At 35.6% G+C, this 18,406-nt stretch overlaps 1 protein-coding gene across 5 annotated transcripts in view; it reads right to left on the bottom strand.

Moving 5' to 3' along the window:
• LOC136025364 (E3 ubiquitin-protein ligase SH3RF1-like) overlaps nt 1-18,150 on the bottom strand; it is a 126,598-nt gene extending 108,448 nt beyond the window's left edge. For 3 of the 5 annotated variants that reach the window (XM_065701313.1, XM_065701318.1, XM_065701315.1), the window contains exon 1: nt 18,027-18,135. The gene's annotated coding sequence lies outside the window, so the exon portion shown is untranslated. Of the gene's footprint in view, nt 1-17,941; nt 17,960-18,026 lie in introns of those variants that run through there. The other 2 variants (XM_065701319.1, XM_065701316.1) reach the window with 2 other exon arrangements.
• Nucleotides 18,151-18,406: the final 256 nt, after the last annotated feature.

Raw genomic sequence — 18,406 nt, 5'->3', positions numbered from 1 at the left:
TACCCTACCACCCAGCATCTCTGTTAAAAAGGACAACCATGTTATTTAAGTGCCTTGGTACAATGCTAAGAGTTTGTTGGATTCTTAATTTTTGTTTGCTGCTGTTAAAATTAGTGAGTGTTTATTTGTTATTGAAAAAATCAATTAAAAAAAATTAATTAAAATTAATTAAAAGAAAATAAATAAAAATAGAAATTGCTATTTTGTCGCGATAATTATGGTTGTGTGATTGTGGGAATTAGTAGCTGTTGTATTTGGTGACTTGTCTATAGATTCGTTACGGGCAAACCAAATACGGCCTGTTTCTTTTTTTGTTTGTTTTTTTTCCGAGATGGAAAGTGTCATTCTTTTGTTGTTTGTTATATTCTATTTTGTTCTTGTTTAGTTGTTTTTTTATTCTTTTTTTGTTTTGTTGTGGAAATGAGGCCATATTACTTTGTTGTAAAACTGTATTAATATAGTTGATGGTGATCGCGGCACCCCGGGCAACAGCCGTCTTAAAAATTTGGAAGCTTCATTTGTGGATTTTGGTAGTATGTTTATGGAGCAGCTCCACCAGAATTATGATATTTGGATTGCTGGTCAATATGTTTCTTGTAATTCAAAGTACCTATTTAAAGATGGTTTGAGGTCCGGGAATAGTGGTGGTGATTCTGAAGATCTCAGAATTTTCCATCTTAACCGCCAGGGGTTGAATTCATCTTTTAATTTTTTCAGCGAGATATGTGAACTTTCCATTTTTCAGGTTATTGGTCTCACAGAAACATGACTAAATGAGCATAACTCTGCTCTCTTGGATATTCCAGGGCATACATTTTATCATAGGAATAGTCAATTTCGTCAACAGGTATTGGAGCTTATATACGGAGCGATATCGAGGTTTTGGTAAGAAGTGATCTAGTGCTGTTCACGAGATGTTATTTGAGCCACTTATCCTTCAGCTCAGGCTTAAGCCAAAAGATGTTTATGTTTTTGTACTATATAGACCACCATCTGGGTCTATACCGGCCTATACCTACAGCTTTGCATGTCATATAGTTTATTTCCCACTATAAATATTTGTACGCGTGTTACCACTTTAACGGCTAAGCTACTTGATAATATTTTTTTCTAATTCTAAATTTTCAGATCCAGGGGTTATTGTTGCTGATGTTTCTGACCATTTTGGGATTTCGGCAAGTTTTGAAGTTTGTTTCCCGAGGCAGCAAGGCCCTAGACTGAAAATGAGTATGTTACCTGTGCTCAATCAGGGTAGATAGGTTAATCACCCATAAGTGATGGGTTAAAATCGAATGAGCCTGATGTAATTTGTAATGCCCTTTCGGAACATTTTGCAACTGTTGGGGCTCGATTTTCTCGTACTACAGTAGCTTCTGATAATGATCCTCCATTTGAGACTTTTATGGGTACTTCTGTCAATGTATCTAAGACCTGTCACTCGTGATGAAGTTCGTAAGATTATCTTTGAGATGAAAAGTTCTTCGGCTGGGAGTGATCCCATTAACCTTCTTGTTTTGAAAGCTACGTTTCACATATATTAACGTCCCTTATTAATGCTTGTTTTAAGCGAGGGAAGTTCCCAAATTGTCTTTAAATTGCAAGGATAACTCCTGTGTTTAAGGGTGGTAACAAGAATGATTTGGAGAATTATAGACCGATTTCATTATTACCTGTTGTTTCACAAGTTTTAGAAAAATGTATTAATATTAGAACTTATGAGCATTTAGAGCATAATAAACTTCTACATACAAATCAGTTTGGTTTTAGGAAGGGCAGAACAACAGAAATGGCGATTTCATTTATTACTACTATAATTAACGATGCTCTTGATAAAAAGCTTAGGGTGGCTGGTGTATTTTTGGACTTAATTAAGGCGTTTGACACTGTTGACCATCGAATATAATTAAAAAAAATGTGAATTTTATTGATTAAGGGGTTCTACATTGAATTTGCTTGGCAGTTATCTTCAAAATAGACAGCAGTATTTACATTGATTTTTGTCCAGTAAAAATGTTGTTAATTGGGGGGTTCCCCAAGGATCCGTACTGGGTCCGACTCTGTTTTTAATTTTTATTAATGATCTACCGCATGTTGTGAAAGCTCTGCCCAGAATTGACGACTTTGCTGACAACGGTCTGAGTAAGACCCAGCTTACTATGCCCTTATTTGCTGATGATACAACCTTGGTGTGTGTTGCCCCTACAGAACAACTGCTCATGTCAACGATAAATGCTGCAATGAGCAGGATATGTACATGGCTTAAAATAAACCACTTTGACCTGAATATAGATAAGTCAAATTTTGTTATTTTCTCTCGATCTCCGAATTTTTACCGAATTATTAAACGAACAAGATTCACCAAATACCTCGGAATCAATGTTGATGAAACCTTATCATTTAAAGATCATGTGAAGTCAGTTTCGAAAATATTGTCACGTAACTTAGGTATCATGCGCAAATTAAAACATATTTTCCCCCCAAATGTTCTATGATTGTTATACTTTTCCCTGATTCGCCCTTACATTTTGTATTGCTCGTCGATTTGGCTTGGTACTTTCCCTTTGATAGTTCGTCCAATTCGTGTGATCCAGAATAATGCTATCCGTGTTTTTTGTGGTGTTGGGAACCAGGAGTCTTTGAGATCTGTGTATAGAGATTTAAATATAATGCCTGCAGCTAGATTACGTGATTTTTATATATAAGTATTACAGTGATAGCCTTCCTGATTGTTTTACAGGAATATTTTGTGAGAGGTCTGATGTTCACCACCACATTACTCGGATACGAGGTAATACTGAGGTTCCTTGATTAGTTTCAAGTAGGTCTTCTTTTTCACTTATTTACAGAGCTTCAAAACTTTGGAATAAACTGAGTATAGATATCAAGGAAATAGGTAGTCTTGGCCAGTTTAAGTCTGATTTACGTGTGGAGTTGCTCGGTAGGTATACTTTTTCAGCAGATTAACTAAAATAAATTTTACATATGTTATTCATTTGATATTTATGTATTTTTTTTGTTTGTTCTTTTTGTTGTCTTGGGGTCATGCAAGGTAGTGTATTGTTTATGTTTTTTTTTGTTTTTTTTTTGTTGATTTCAGTATATGGTCTCATTCTCCATAATTTCTTATTCTCCATATTGTCTCTTTATTTTCTTTGAATTTAGCACAGCCTCGCAAGCTTCGCTTATGTTGTGCTATTGATTAAGAAATGTTTATTCCTAATAAAATTGTTCTACTACTACTACTACTACTACTACTACTACTACATAGTGTTTAAACAGGGGAAATTAACAATGATACCTATTCACAGTACTTCATTGAAAGCATTCAAATCAAGGAAGAAAATAGCAATGAACTAGTGGTAGAACTTTATCTAACAAAAGTGGAATCAACATAGAATTCAAAATTGACACAGGTGCAGAAGCAAATTGTGTTATTTGTAGTTCTTTGTTTTTCTCCTTGTACTCCACGTTTCCCCTTTTGTAAGTGGGTAAGAAATAAATTATTATTTAATTATAGAAAGCATTCAAATCAAGGAAGAAAATAGCAATGAACTAGTGATAGAACTTTATCTAACAAAAGTGGAATCAACATAGAATTCAAAATTGACACAGGTGCAGAAGCAAATTGTGTTATTTGTAGTTCTTTGTTTTTCTCCTTGTACTCCACGTTTTCCCTTTTGTAAGTGGGTAAGAAATAAATTATTATTTTTATTATATACCCACAACCAAAAATCAGGCCAACATCCGAAATACTTACAAGTTATACTGGTAAATCATTAAGAGTAGCAGGCACCTGCCATCTAGGGGTTCACTACAAGAACACAGAGCCACAAAAAAACAAGTTCTACATGGTAGACAAAGACAAGAAGTCTATACTTAGTAGACAGAACAGTGCATTGTTGAACTTAGTCCAGTTCATATACAACATAGAACAGATACCAGTAGCTAGTGCCACAGATGAGATTCAGGCAGAATACAAAAACGCGTTTGGAGGCATAAGTAAAATGCCTGGAAAGTTCAAGATACACCAGAAACCTGGAGCAATACCATCAGTACAGCCCCCAAAAGAGTACCCTTGGCAATCCAGGACAAACTGAAAAACGAACTGGAAAAACTGGAATCCCTAGGAATAATTGAAAAAATTACTAAACCAACAAAGTGGGTAAACTCTATAGTAATAGTTCAGAAGTCCAACGGTGACATCCAGATATGCCTAGATCCAGTAGAACTGAACGAGCAGATACATAGACAACATTATCCAATACCAACATTTGCAACATTGCAAACAAATGTCGCAAAGCTCAAACTCTGTTCAAACTAGATGCCAGAAACAGATACTGATCAATGGTACTTGATGACACATCATCAGAGCTGACAACATTCAGCACCATGTTTGGGAGATTCAAGTGGAGAAGATATCATTTGGAATAATTTCAGCTCAGGATGAGTAGCAGCACTAGATGGAGGAAGTTTTTGAAGGACTGGGTGTTGGATTAATAGTGGATGGCTGTTGCAAAGAAGATTATGACATGCAACTGAAAGCAGTCCTCTAAAGAGCAAGAGAGAAAGGAATTAAGTTGAAGTGGGGCAAATGCATATTCAATGCAACAGCTATACCAAATGTTGGCCATTTGCTAATCATGGAGGGTTTCAAGCCAGACCCCAACAAAACAAGAAATGCCAGAACCTAGAGACAAAGAGGAACTGCAGACATTATTAGGAATGTTCAACTATCTCTCCAGATATATACCAAGCCTAACCAGTCAGAATCAACCTCTACGTGAGCTTGGAAAGGCTAAGGAATTTATTTGGACAAAGTAACAAAGTGGTTCATGTCAAATTATTTGCCAATCATTTTGTGAACACCTCTCATATTTCAATACTGACTGTCAAAAAGTTGAGATAATTGTTGACACCTCCCAACACAGGCTGGGAGCCCAACTACTAGTAAAAGACAAAACAGTAGCATGTGGTTCATGATCATTGAGTGATACAGAACAAAGATACTCTCAAATAGAGAAAGAACTACTTACCATCATGTTTGCATGCAAACATTTTCACCAATATATATTTGGAAGAAATATTTCAGTCATGACAGATCACCAACCACTGGAAAATATTTTGAGAAAACCAATCAGCAAAGCCCCACCTAGATTACAGTAGATGATGATAGCAATCCAGCCTTACAATCTCAGATTCACATACAAACCTGGACAAGAAATTCCGATTGCTGACATTTACAAATGGAAAACATAGACCCAGAAGAAGAAATATAGTCTTAACTACACACATAACATTTTGAAACACATTCCAATCAAAGATCAAATGGTGCTAAGTATTGCAGACAGCACCAAACATAACCCAGAAATGCCAGTTCTAGCTAAAATCATCAAAAAGGATGGCAAAAGCACAATAGGCAGTGCCCAGTTGAAATTCAAGAGTACTGGAATTATAGAAATGAACTGGCAGCATACCAAGACATCATGTTGAAGGGTGGTCAATTCATAATACTGGGGTGTATGTGCCAAGACATAATGACCTGTCTTCAAACAGCCCACTTAGGCATCGTCAAAACAAAACAATGTGCATGCTCATGCGTTTTCTGGCCAACTATCTTTTGGTCAAAATGACCAAAGCATATCTCTGGATGTGACATATGTCAACAATTCAGCAATTGCCAACCAAAGGAGCCTCTCCTGAACTCTAAAATCCCAGAATACCCATGGGAACTTGTAAGTTAAAAATCCCTCATTTATTCTAGTTTTTCCTCTCCCTTCGGCCCCCCAGATGGTCAAATCACGAAAAACGACTTTATAAAGTCAATTTGTGCAGGTCCCTGACATGCCTATCAATTTTCATCATCCTAGCACATCCAGAAGCACCAAACTCGCAAAAGCACTGGACCCCCATAACTCCCCCAAAGAGAGCGGATCCAGTCCAGTTATATCAATCACGTATCTACAACATTTCCTTATTGTACCCACCAAGTTTCATCCCAATCTCTCCACTCGACCATCCCCAGATGGTTGAATCAGGAAAAACGACTTTATCAAGTCAATTTGTGCAGGTCCCTGACATGCCTACCAATTTTCATCATCCTAGCACATCCAGAAGCACCAAACTCGCAAAAGCACTGGACCCCCCTAACTCCCCCAAAGAGAGCAGATCCAGTCCAGTTACGTCAATCACGTATCTACAACATTTGCTCATTCTACCCACCAAGTTTCATTCCAATCTCTCCACTCTAAGCGTTCTCCAAGATTTCCGGTTTCCCCCTTGAACTCTCTCAATATCACCAGATCTGGTCAGGATTTAAAATAAGAGTTCTGAGACATGAGTTCCTTCTAAATATCAAATTTCATTAAGATCTGGTCACCCATTCTTAAGTTAAAAATACCTCAGTTTTTCTAATTTTTCAGAATTAACGCCCTAAACTCCCCCAAAGAGAGCGGATCCGTTCCAATTATGTCAATCACGTATTTAGAACTTGTGCTTATTTTTCCCATCAAGTTTCATCCCAATCTTTCCACTCTAAGCATTTTCCAAGATTTCTGTTTCCCCCCTCCAACCCCCATGTCCCCGGATCCGACTCGAATTGAAAATGGAGCACCTGAGACATAAACTCTTTCAATATATCAAGTTTGATTAAAATCCAATCACCCATTTGTAAGATAAAGATACCTCAATTTTCACATTTTCCAAGACTTCTGGTTCCCCCCTCCAACTCCCCCCAATGTCACCGGATCTGGTCGAGATTTAGAATAAGAGCTCTGAAGCACAAGATCATTCTAAATATCAAATTTCATTAAGATCTGATCACCTGTTTGTAAGTTACAAATACCTCATATTTTCTAATTTTTCTGAATCCCCCCCCCCAGCTCCCCCAAAGAGGGCGGATCCAGTCAGGTTACGTCAGCGATGTCTCTTGGACTTGTGCTTATTCTTCCCCCCACGTTTCATCCTGATCTCTCCACTCTAAGCCTTTTCCAAGATTTCCTATTCCCCCAACCCCAACTCCCCCCAATGACACTGGATCCGGTCGGGATTCAAATAAGAGATCTGACTTACGAAGTCCTTCTAAACATGAAATTCATTAAGATTTGATCACTCCTTCATAATTTAAAAATACCTCATTTTTTCTAATTTTTCAGAATTACCCTCCCCCCAACTCCTCCAAAGAGAGCAGATCTATTCTGGTTATGTCAATGACCTATCTAGGAATTATTCTTATTTTACCAAAAAGTTTCATCCCAATCCCTCCGCTCTAAGCATTTTCAAGATTTTAGGTTCCCCCAATCCAACTCCCCCCAATGTCACCAGATCCAGTTAGGATTTAAAATAACAGCTCTGAGACGTGATATCCTTCTAAATATCAGATTTCACTAAGATCCGATCACATGTTTGTAAATTAAAATACCTCATTTTTTCTAATTTCTCTGAATTAACTGTCCCCAGATGGTAAAATTGGGAAAACAACTATTTCTAATCTAATCTGGTCCCTGATATGCCAGCCAAATTCTGACAGAATTTGCAATCGCTATAAGTCGCTTGGTTAATACCAAGTGCCATAATAAAAATATTGAAGAGGGTTGGGCCAAGGATAGTACCTTGCAGCACACCACTCTTGACTGGCAATAAATTTGAATAAATCAGCATTCCACAAGATGTGAATATTCTGAGAAAAAAAGACGAAAAGCAAATTATTGAATGTGAATTTTAAAGACTTTAAAGTTATCCAATTCAATCGTCACAAAGTTGAAAAGGAGGGACTAGAGTTTTAGTGTGGAAGGAGATTAAATATTGTTAATTTGGAAAGACTTAAAGAATATATTTTGCAAGAAGAGGAAAGTGACCAATAATGGAGCCATCAGGGGCTCCAGTCAAAATCCCCTATGGCTACCAAAATATGCAAGGACTAACAACAGTGGCTGTAATTAACCAGTACGGGCAAATGTTTATACCAATCCAACCTTCTAATAGCCCTAATAACATGTGCTTGCCTAATGTATCATCTTATGTACCAATGGTACCCGCGCAAAATAGATACAGCCCACTACTTGATCAGGAGTACCCACCCTTCCCAAGAAGCAGAGAAGCATATAGTGAACAGGAAATAGACATGTTTGATTGTGTTAACCCTTATTTGGTAGAAGGTGTGAACACTGAAATAGACAACAAATTAGCTACAAAAAGAAGAGCTACAGATACTGAGTGTCAACAACCTCAATCGAAAAAGTATAATGTAGTGAATAAGGATGGACTCTCATCCCAGGTTCCAAAAGATGGAAAGAAAGGGATAAATATGGAGCCAAGCCAGAGACAGTGGGTGTCAACCAAATTAAATATTAATAAAGAATTTGATATACCAGAAGAAGAACTTTTCAAGATTGGAATGGTCATTGAAGTAAAGGAGGAAGAGGAATCAAAAAGATTCCCAGAAGATTTCAGACTTTCAAAGTGCATGAAAGAAATATTAAAAGAAAACAAGTTTGAGTTTGAAGTTTTTGCCCAAAGAAGGAAAATGGTTATTTTTGTAAAAAATGAGGTGGCAGCTGAGAAAATTTTGAAGCAAAGTCAAATGTGTGGTTTGGCAATAGAAGCCAAAAGAAGAGGTGAGACAGTAAGAGGGATAATCAAGGGAATACCCCTTGATGTTTCAGAGGATGATGTTTTAGATAGTTTAGATAGCCCAATTACAATAATTGGGGCCAAAAGGCAAAAAAGATTTAACAGAGAGACTAGAAAAATGGAAGACAGTCTAGCAATATTGATAACATTTGAAAATAATTTCCTTCCTCCAGTGGTCTGGATGGGGGGGAGGAGGCGGATTGTGCATGAATATAAGAGACAATTGCTACAATGTCATAAGTGCCAAAGATATGGACATGTAAAGAAATATTGCCCAGCAAAAGAAGAAATTTGCCTACGATGTGCTGGAAAGCATGCATCTGGACTGTGTCAAATGAAGAACAACAATCTACAAAATAAAACATCACTATACAAATGCATCAATTGTAATGGTAACCATCCATCAACTTCAATGCAATGTATTATCAGGCAAAGGAATACTGAGATTCTAAAAGTTGCAGAAAGACATCAAATGAGTTTTAGAAGAGCAGAAATAGTTTATAGGTCATATGCTGAAGTGACTAACAAACAAGCATATAAAGAGCATGCAAAAATCAACGTGCCTTTTAGGGATAATGAAAATAGTCAGATGCAGCAAAGAATAGTGAGTAATACTATAAATAAGATAGTGATTGGTCTAGTGTCGTCACCAGAAATTTTAAGCATAGAGAACCTGCCTATCAGAGAAAAAGTCGATAAGCTCTGTAGTTTTATTGAAAGTTTGGGAATCATGCAAATGAATAGCAGCTATATTTTGAATCAGTGCATAAATAAATGACTGTTAAATCAAACATAACAATTATGTCTTGGAATGCATCATTGGTTAAAGTGAATAAGGATCTAGTACTAGACTATTGCATTAAGAATAATATAGACGTTTTTTGCATTCAAGAGACTTATCTCAAACCATATATAAATCCATCATTCAGAGATTATAAAATAGTGAGATTAGATAGATGGAAAAAAGAGAGAGGTGGAGTGATTATTGGAATTAATAAGGAAATCAATTATACCCCAATTTATTTGTCAATGCAGGAGGATTACCAAATGGAAGTTGTTGGATGTAAACTATATCTTAAAAATAGAATAAAGCTGAATATATTCAATATTTATATACCAGACGGTAACCTACTCTTAAGTGATCGTGGTCTAGAAAAAATTATAGATACAGTGCCTGGAGGGGAAAAAGTATTGATTATAGGAGATTTAAATGCACACAACGGTCTTTGGTGTGGATGTGGAAATGATAATAGAAATGGAAAAACAATCTATGAATTTCTAATGAAAAACTCAGATATCTGCCTGCTTACCCCAAAGGATTTACCAACTAGAATTAATAGCAGAACAGGAAGATCAGTGACCATAGACTTGACCATAGGGTCAGCCTCATTAGCATCAAAAGTATCAATAACAAGTGATAAGGAGTCTACCCTGTATAGTGATCTTTTCCCATTTTGGTAGAGATTTCTCAAGATAATAGTATATACGCAAATTATGAAGAATCAAGTAAAGTTAATTTAAAGAAGATTAATTGGGAAGCTTTTAAGAATAAATTACAAGAGACAGACGTCTCTTATGAAGATGTCAATGGGAAAATAGAGACATTTCAAAATTCACTCCTAGAAAGAGCACAAGAACTGGCTCCAAAAAGTGAAAGAGCTCCTAGTCACCGCAAACTGAGTGTTTGGTGGAACAATGAATGTACAATTGCAAAGAAACAGTTATTAGAAGCAAGAAGAAGGTACAGGCAGCTCCCAAACTTTGAAAACTTTCTAATGTGTCAAAGACAATATGCAGCCTTTAGGCGCCAAACATTGGAAGCAAAGAAAAATTCGTATCGAGAATTTCTGGAGAAGTTAGATTTTAGACAACCTGCAAGTAGAGTTTTTAAAACGGTGAAAAAACTGATTTCAGGGAATAAAGAAGATAATCGTAACCCACCCTTGATTGTTAATGGAGAGGAGATAGTGGAAGAGCAAGAGAAAGCAAATAAAGCATTAGATTTTGTAGAGTCAGTGATTGGAAGACCAGACGATTTTAATGATGAGGAACAACTTACATTTGCTAAGGTAATGAGACTCTCTAAAATAGAAAATGATATAGATTATAATAGACATTTTACAGTAGAGGAGATAAACAAAGTGATTCAAAAGTTACCATTAACAGCACCAGGGTTAGACATGATTTACCCACAGTATATCAAACATTTAAGTGACAAATAGATAAAGACATTGTTAGAAATCATTAACAAGGTCTAGGAAGATGGAAAATTTCCGAAAAAATGGAAGGATGGGGTAGTGACTATGATTCCTAAACAAGGCAAAGATAATTCAAAAATTGAAAACTTAAGGAAGATTACTCTACTACCTGTCTTAGGAAAAGTCTATGAAAGAATGGTTAAGGAGAGGCTTACATGGAAAGTGGAAAAAACTAACACTTTGAAAGATGTTCAATCTGGTTTTAGAAAGAACAGATCTACTACAGAAGTGTTACAAATGTTTGGAAATGACGCAGTATATTGTTTGGAAAATAAGAAAATCTGTTTAGTAGTTTTCTTTGATGTGAGTAGTGCTTTTGATAGTATGGTTCATCAACATATATTAGAAGGAGTGATTGCAGCAAATGTTAAAGGACGTTTACTACGATTTTCTTATGATTATCTACAAAGAACGAGAAGTGACAGTAAAAGTGGGCAAAGCATACTCGGAAAGAAAGGTACTGAGAAAACGCGGTGTTCCACAAGGCTCCTCATTGGGGCCTGATTATTACAACATAAGTGAATTTGATATACCACTGGATACAGGAGAGCATAGAGCTGCAATTTTTGCTGATGATGATGGAATGTGGATAGTGTGTGATAGTATTGAGGAGGGGCAAAGGGTGGCCCAGGAGAAAATAAAATTAGTGGAAATGTGGGCCAAGGTAAATTGTGTGCAGTTTTTGGTCCATAAAACAAAAGCAATGATAATCACGCGAAGGAAAAAGTATGCAACTCCTCTCCTTTTTCTAAATGGGGAGTAAATTGAAATCGTGAATGAATTCAAATGGCTTGGAATTACAATTGATAGAAATCTGACGTTTAAAAGTCATATAAGACATTTAAAGAGAGCATGTGTCAAAAGATTAAATATTATGAAATTTTTAAGTGGAGCAAATTTTGGCCCAAAACCCGACTTTTTGATGGAATTTTATATAAAATACATAAGAGCAAAATTAGAATATGGAGGAATAATTTATATGGCAGCGTCAAAGTCGTTGTTAGAGGAGCTGGAAAATATTCAATACAATGCTTTAAGGACAGCTTTTGGAGCAAGAAAGACAACTCCACGGAGCTTTCTGGAATCAGAGAGTGGAATTGAAAACCTAGGCAGCAGGAGAGACATAGCAACATTAAAGTTTTTGCAGAAGACATGGATAGCTGACCAGTCAAACCCAATTAAATCAAGAATGCTAAAAGAGGGAAGATTGTGGTGTTCATGGAAAAAACATTTCGGTATTGTGAGGGCAAAAGAGATAATGGAAGAGTTTCAAATGGATTGTCACTTGACATCAATGTTGAGAGTGCCCAATATGTTCATAACCCCTCAGTCGGAATCTATTCCATACCAGTGCAATACTGAATTTGAAAAGTGGGATAATCTAGATTGTGATCAATCATTCAAGATGACAAAAGAGATGCAATATCTTGACACTGTAGATATCTTCACAGATGCATCCAAAGTGGACAGTAAAGTGGGGGCTGCTTTTGTAATCCCCTCCAAAAATATAGTTAAATTGATCAAATTAAGTGACATAACTACAGCGTTTCAAGCAGAATTAGTTGCAATAGCCAAAGCAGTGAGATACTTAATAGATTCTGCATCTGCAGGTGAAAATTTTAGAATTTGCTCGGATTCAAAGAGTGGTTTGGAGGCAATAAAGAATATTTATGTAGAAAATAAAGTAGCTCCCGAAGTGATTTATTGCCATGAAGAATTACAGAAACTACTGGAAAAAGGAGTAACTATCACATTGGATTGGGTACCTGGACATGCGAACATTAGTGGAAATGAAATGGCTGACACTGCAGCAAAACAAGCATCCATAGAAGACGGGCAACCACTTGCAAGTGTTACGCCCAGGATGGTTAATCAAATTGGAGAAGTGATAAAGAAATTGAAAATAAGGACACTTGAGGACACTCGTGCGTTCTCAACAAATAAATTTATTATACAAAAGAAAGAAAGGCGATTTGAAAAGAAAATGTATGGAGCGCTATGTAAATCTGAAGCCAGGGTGATATTTAGACTAAGGTCAGGTCATGCAGGAACTCAGGCATATAGAGCCTGTTTTATAATGATGATCCGAGATGTACATTTTGTGGAAATGAGGAAACGGTAGAACATCTTTTATTCGATTGCAAAGGAACAGAAGACAGTAGGAAGGATATCAGAAAATTTATTAGGGAAAACAGAATTTGACAGAATAGTGACATACTAAGCAGAGCAGGCTTGAACAGTGATTGTGCTGATGGACTTAAGTTGATATGCAAGTTTTTAAAGGATATTAATTGGATAAATCTTATATGAACCAAGTGGTATAGTGATCATAGTATAAGAAGCCTCCTGAGTCCTTGCAGGAAGAGAGGAGGAATCATCCAGTTCAATTCAATTCAAATGTGAATATTCTGACCTGTTGAGTTCTTTCAGCAAGAAATGCCTTAATCCAGACTACACCTTAGTTGTTTATTCCTGCAGCTTGTAACTTGGCAATCAGTCTCCTGTGGCAAACCTTATCAAAAGCTTTGGCTAGGTAAAAGAGGGCAACATCAACAGGAATTCCCTTGTCTATTAGATCTGTAACAAGATTGTAAGACTGCAGTAAATTTGTGTCAACAGATCTACCACTTTGGAAACCATGCTGAGAATAGTGAAGGATGCCATTCTTTTCAAGATGTTTAATAACAGCATCATTAACTATTCCTTCAATCAATTCAATCCAATTCCTTCAATCCACCAGAAGCTGTGCAACTTTGATTGATTTTTGGAAGATTACAGCTAATGGGGCAGTTAGGATATCTTTAGCATGTTTGGGAAGCCAAGGATAAATATTGTCCAGACCTTTAGATTTATATACATTAATTGAAGCAAGTTTCTTATTCACCATGCATTCAGTTACTTCAATATCTGGCATAGTGGTAATGATTGGGTAAAAAGAGAGTGCAGGGGGTGGGACATCCTGACCATCAAAAAATACTGAGTAAAATTGTTTATTCAAAATTCAGCTTTACTTTCAGGTTTGGATATCACATGTCCATTTTCTCATAAATCTGGAACTGAGTGTCTGCCTGGTTTTTTAGTTGATGTATACCTCCAAAAGAGTTTGGGATTTAATTCGATTTGCTGAGCCAGCTTATTTTCGTGATTTGATTTTAATTTTTAATATTATTTGTAACAAGATTTCTTGATATTGTCACATGATCAAACCCTTGACCCCAGGCCAGCAAGTATGGTTCAATATAACAGGTCAAGCAAATAGAAGATGGATTAAGGTGACAGTAACTGGTATTTATCATGAATCAAGCAACCAGTCAGTGACTGTAAAGACAGAAGATGGGGCTGTATATAGATGCAACACCAGATCCACAACCAGCAAGTTCATCTACAAGCAGAACAATGAGATGCTGTTAACAAATATAGAGGTGCCTATGGAACCTGTACCATCATGCAAATCCCTCCAAGTAACAAGTCCATCAACCAATATCAATGGGAGGTCTAGCCCATCTGAAGAAACTTCTCAAACACCAAGAGCAAACCAGCAACCAAACATTAAAGAATCACAAGGCACACCTCATTGTTCCAAAGCTGCCACTACAGCAGATCAAATACAACCAAAAATGAAGACAACATGATCAGGAAGGGTTATACAGGAGCTGACTAGATTAAACCTGTAGCTATGGAACCCAGGTTGGATCACTTGAAGAGAACAAATCCAAAAGAAGTAAGATGTAGAGTTCTCTATTTAAAGTGATCAGAGATTAATAATTCTTATTGATTCTTTTATTTATTTTGTGGGCGCTTGGGTTGCAATATAAGCTTAATTACTTGTTTGCCACATATTAGAAAACTCTCCATATACCTAGCTCAACTTGACAAAAATCTTTTGTCCTAATTTTGGCCTTTCACAGTTTTTTGGTATCTAGGTTTTGAAGACAGAATTCTTATAATCAGCAGAAATTGACTGAAACCAGGGTAGATCTTTTTTTTGGCTTGAGAGGGAGTTTCATAAATCTTCAAAACGTTAGAAATCAACACTCAGCAAAGGTATAAGGCTCATAACAATTTCTTTATCCTATACTTGAGTTGTAAATCTACTTCTGAAGATTAAGAGCACAGAGATTGTATAAGATCATTAAATATCAGTGCCCTTTAGAAAGGCAAGAGGGGGTATATGCTTTAAAAAATCCTCCCAGGACAAAAATAAGACTCTGGATTCATTCTTGAAAGGTATATTAACCTAACTTAACTATTTCCTAAGATAGTGAAAAGCCTATCATTCAGAGTCTTATGCATTTCGTTTTTCTATATATTTGACTCTTGTCCTATTTTTTTTTCTATATATTTCACTCCTGTCCTATACACTAAATTATTCCTTTTCTTGATTAATTCACAAGCCAAAAGATGAGCATACCCCTTCATATAAATTTAATGCTATGACTGAAAATATTAACTACTATCCTTCCTAATGTATCCTAGACCATCCCTCATAAGGTTGGATATAGCCTTAGGATATGTACAAGATCAACAGGTGAAATGAATCATTTTATAACAATTTTGAAAAAGTTATACAAGATTTAGCTCTTTCAGATACTATCTGTTTTTACTTTTCTTTAATTAGCCATGGCTCTTAATTTTCTTATGAATTCTACCAATTTGATTTTAATTCAATTATCTAATCCTTTAATTCTGAAATCATGACTGGATATTTACACCCCAGGCATAGATTTACTTAGGCCAAAGAAACTTCAGAGGCACAAAATTTCAAACAAGAATCAAACATTTGTAATCATAAGCCAGAATTTTCATTTTTCCCATAAAATACCATGACAAAAGCCAGATTTAAATAAGTGAAAAATACATTAATTAACAAAACTTTTGCTAAGCACTTGGCCTGAAAATTTTTAGGAGAGAGGGAGGGGACTAATCATGATATTACCCTTGCCACAAGAGAAGCCAGAACTACCACTCTCTAGGAATTATGAAACCAACAGATATGATAGTGATAATATGAAGGCTAGGAAAAGGGTGGATACTCCTTGGTTTTCAGAAAAAAATAACATGCAGACTGGGCTGGAAGGAGGTGCATTTTTGATAAAATTGTAGTTTAGGTACTTTTTACTATTTTGGAAAGGGGTTAGGTTAGGACAATGAAACTTTCAGCAATGAATTTTAAACCAAAGACAAACTCTGGGGAGGTATTGCTAAGTTCCTATGTTCACCCTCTTCTGAATTTTAAGTATTAGAAATTTGTCTACTTGACAAGTCTGTACCTATTGAAATTATGAGAAAATAAGATTTTACCTTAATTTTCAGTTATCACTATTTTTTCTCTGCTGTCAGTTCTGAAAATTCAATCCCTAGTATTTGAGTAGAATTTTAACCCATATTAATGGATTTTTTTTACTAAATTTAGGATATGTAGGCTTGTGAGGGATCTTTGAAACCTCATAAATTGAGATATAGCAAAGTTTTGAAGCTAAAAACAGATTCGTTGTACTTTATTTAAGCCAAAAATCAAGTTTGCAAGATTTTGCTGTTATAACACAAGATTTTTAAAGGTCATCAAAGGTCAAAGCTCTCTAGACAGCGAAAGAGTAGAGGTAGGTACTTCAAAATAACATTGAAGGACATGCTTTAGTCTGTAGGCTTATCCCTGAAAGTTTCATTTTCTTAACATAACTCCTTTCCAAGACAGCAAAAAGTAGCTAAACTAGAATTTAACCTTATATTTTTAGGATTTAAAATCATAAACTTTCATTAGAATTTTTGGAACTGGATGAATATTTGCATAGCTTTTGATTTAGCATTGCATTTTCTATATTATGTAAACCACAAACAATAGTTTAATATTCTCTAACTTTCCATTTCTGTATTAATAAGATATTTTAAAGTAGCCTATAATAACAAATCTAAATTTTGCTAGTACATTTTCCATATGTTGGTTTTCTATTTTAATTAGCTTAGTGTCAGGTATAGGCAGGGCCTATGTAGGTTTCACAGTAGGCTACTTCTTTAAAAAAATTCTAGAATTTGAGAAGGCTTGTTCTAATTATAAATTTAGATTGGATGTAGAAAATAAATGTCATTATGGGTGGGGTGGTGCATTTTTTGAAAAGTAAAATAGCCTATTAGTCAGCTTTTTCACAAAATTTCAATTTGAAAATATTTCAAATAGCCAGAAAACATAATGATATACTAATATTGAAAATTAAAAAGAAAAACAGAGGATGGAACATGGATCAAAAGCAAAAGCATCCCAGAAAATTTATTTAATAAAAATTGCAGCATATTTTAAAGTATAAATATTGACATAATAGTATTTCCTTAAAAAGGACAAGACTAGGTCAAAAACTGCACTAACAACTCAATTATTAGATAAAAATTCTGGTCAAGTGACTTCTTGTAATCTCAGGAATGGGTTAGGTTAGGAAAATGAAACTTTCAAGAATGTGTCTACAGGCTAAAGTATGTCCTTGGAAGGTATTTTGAAGTACCTACCTCTACTCCTTCTCCCTTTTGAGGGTCCTGACCTTTGATGACCTTTAAAAATATGCGTGTTATACAAGTGAAACCTTGCAAAACAGATCTTCTGGTTGAATAAATACAACAAAATTGTTTTCATCTTTACAACTTAAATTGCACAATCCCAATTTATAAGGTTTTAAAGATATGCAAATACATTTCCTAAATTTGAAAAAAAAAGGCAGAGAAAAAGAAACTAGTAACTGAAAATTAAGGTAAAATGTTGTTTTGTCAAAATTTCAATAGGTATAGACCTGTCATGTAGGCGAATTTCAGGGCCCTCTAGAGGGAGAAGGAGTGGAGGTGGGTACTTTAAAATACCTTCCAGGGATATACTTTAGCCTGTAGGCCCATCCAAAGAATTTCATTTTCCTAATCTAACCCCTTTCCAAGATAGCAAGAAGTCACTTAACTAGAATTTTATCAATTATTATTGCAAGCTATGAATTATTGGGACCCATTTGGACAGATTGTTGATTAGAAAACTAGCCTAGATTTCTACCAAAAACAAACCAAATTTACAAAGCCTATACCCAGGGCATGGGTTAGGCTACTTGTGTGCCTAATGTGATTTGTGTGCTGTGATGATAACTGTTGTGTGCCCCGAGTAAAAGATACCTTATGTTAATATCATAAGTTCCTAGCAAGTCCTGAACTATTTGTTTCTCTTTCTTCTTCTTCCCATTTTAACAATAGGGTTACCTTTCTGTCGATTCTGAACAAATAACCCTGGGTTCCCACTGATGCGATTTCACGCAAAAACGGCCGTTTTTGCATGATCCATCAAATTCCTTCCGTTTTTTGCTGCAAGTTTCTGCGTCACAACAGTTCAACGGCTGCCTAGAAATGTTTCTACTGAGCAGCTAAAAATCGCATCCGTTATGTGAACTTGAAAATTTCGATTTATTTTTGAGAATAATTTACAAAACACTTTTTTCAGCAGAGAAGAACTAAAGAATAATAATAATTAAATATTATAATGATAAAAAAATGTCATA

Source organism: Artemia franciscana, chromosome 3 (genome assembly GCF_032884065.1).
Source record: "Artemia franciscana chromosome 3, ASM3288406v1, whole genome shotgun sequence".
Lineage (NCBI taxonomy): Eukaryota > Metazoa > Arthropoda > Branchiopoda > Anostraca > Artemiidae > Artemia > Artemia franciscana.
The sequence above is the reverse complement of the archived record's forward strand: the minus strand, read 5'-3'. Positions and strand labels throughout refer to the sequence as shown.